Source organism: Camellia sinensis, chromosome 4 (assembly GCF_055761805.1).
Source record: "Camellia sinensis isolate YWXY chromosome 4, ASM5576180v1, whole genome shotgun sequence".
Lineage (NCBI taxonomy): Eukaryota > Viridiplantae > Streptophyta > Magnoliopsida > Ericales > Theaceae > Camellia > Camellia sinensis.
This window is the reverse complement of record NC_138964.1, coordinates 156,655,792-156,657,973: the sequence shown is the minus strand read 5'-3', so window position 1 is coordinate 156,657,973 and position 2,182 is coordinate 156,655,792. Positions and strand designations below refer to the sequence as shown.

Sequence of the window (2,182 nt, the reverse complement as noted above, 5' to 3'; positions counted from 1 at the left end):
GTGTCCAAGGACATTCCTGCCTTTGCCACCACTGAGTTGGGTTGGAACTACTTCGCTGACCCCATAACACAAAAGGTTTCCTTTGAATTTGCTCTAACCATCAAACAAACTTTAGAACATTCTGAATGGTTTCTCTGCAACACAATCTATGAACTTGTCGGTTTGTCGGTTGCTTCCCAACATCTTGCCTGTTGGACCGTTGCTTGCAAGCGATCATTTGAGGCGTTCTAGCGGAAGCTTTAGGCTCCAGGATTTGACTTGTTTGAGGTGGCTCGATGAACAACCTGCAGGTTCAGTTGTTTATGTTGCTTTTGGCAGCTTAACGGTCTTCAGCCAGCACCAGTTCCATGAATTAGCCCTCGGTCTTGAACTCGCGGGTAAGGCTGTAAACAAGGCAAGTTGAATAGTGGATTGTTCAAGTTTGACTTGAAAACTTGATAAATTTCAAGTTGTGTTTAAACTTGATTTGTTTGCCCTTCAAGTCGATCTCAAACGAGTTTTAATCAAAGCTAATATGTTTGTTTGGTATAATTTTTAGCAAATTGAAGGTTGATAATCAATTAGAGAGCAGAAGCTAAAATCACATCTCTTTATTTTCTAACAATTAGTTTATTTAAACTATTTTTGTCTCATAAATTAAGCAACTTCATAAGTTTACACTGAACAACCCCCAACCTTATTTGGTGAAGTTTGTTGGAATTGCTTATAATTTTACTTTTATTTTTTTTTTTTAATTTTGAAAGTATGTGTTAAAGTGTTTGGTGCAATTTTGTTTTCTATTTTTTTCAAAAAAAACTAAAGACTAATAAAAGAATAATAATAATAAAAAACCCAATCATTTTTCATGTGTGTTTTTTTTTTCTTCTCTTTTTTGGGAGAAAATAAATTTTAAAATTTTGGAGAAAAAAAATTAATTTTTCATTTTTGTCAAACTAGTTTCTATTTAAAAAAAAAGAAAAAGAAAAGAAAAGAAAATGAATTTTAGAAACCAAACAGGCTGAGTGAATTTTTAATGAGCCCACACGAGTCAGACTCTAGTAAATTAATTCATTTTACAACCTTGCAGGCCGACCATTCTTGTGGACTGTTCGACCAGGCATCACAAACCGATCATTCACTGAATACCCTGATGGGTTTGCAAAGAAAGTTGTCGGCGGGGGAAGATTGTTGAATGGGCACCTCAAGAGGTGGTGTTAAGTCACCCTGCGATTGCTTGTTTCTTTACACATTGTGGTTGGAACTCAACCATGGAGGGTGTGAGCAATGGGGTACCATTTCTGTGTTGGCCTTATGATGGGGACCAATTCCATAACAGAATCTATATTTGTGATTCCTGGAAAGTTGGTTTAAGTTTGGAACACGATGAAAATAAGATTGTATCAAGGCATGAAATCAAGAACTAGATTGAGAATTTGCTCTCTAATGATGATATAAAAGTGAACGCTTTGAAGTTGAAGGAAATTGCCAAAAAGAGCATTGAGAAAGGTGGATCTTCTTGTAAGAATTTTGAGAGGTTTGTCCAACATCTAAAACAATGAAGAGGATGTTGCAACTAGTTCTTCAATAATATTGTGTGTGATGAAGGATAAAAATGTGGCGAACACATAAATAAATCATCAGCGGATCATATCGTGGTTGGTTTTTGTGATTTATTTATATGTTCTAGTTTTAATTTGCCATTTTTGTTTTAATTTTTCATGTTAGGTATGAACGTTAATATAAATTTAAACCCATTTAATTAAGTGTAAAATAGTTATTTCAATGTTAAAATAGATAATATCATGTTTTTTCATTCGACTATGTTATGGTGTGGGTGAAAGTGTTATTTTAATTTAAAATTTAAGGAAGAAATATTTGACTTTTCATAATTTTTTAGTATCTTTTTGATTTTTTACGAAAAAATGTGTTTAAAAATAAAAAGTAGTAAGAATCTTTTGACATTTTTCTAAAATGATTTTTTTGGCTTTTTTAATGGCCTTTTGCTAAATCCATTCTTTCCAAACAAGGCATATAGGTTAAATTATACTAACACCCCTAGATTTCACTGAAATCACACTTGTCACCCTCATATTATCTGAAATATCACTCATTTCCCCGGTTACTTAACACTGTTTAATAACATAAAAATACTATAATAACCTTACCATTCTGCTACTTTTTCTCTAGGTAAATTACAAATACA

At 32.9% G+C, this 2,182-nt stretch overlaps 1 pseudogene across 1 annotated transcript; it reads left to right on the top strand.

The window, feature by feature from the left end:
* Positions 1 to 1,538, top strand: LOC145824156 (UDP-glycosyltransferase 83A1 pseudogene; annotated as a pseudogene). The gene is made up of 2 exons (XR_014365933.1): positions 1 to 377; positions 1,067 to 1,538. The product of XR_014365933.1 is annotated as a UDP-glycosyltransferase 83A1 pseudogene (transcript).
* The last annotated feature ends 644 nt before the right edge of the window (positions 1,539 to 2,182 follow it).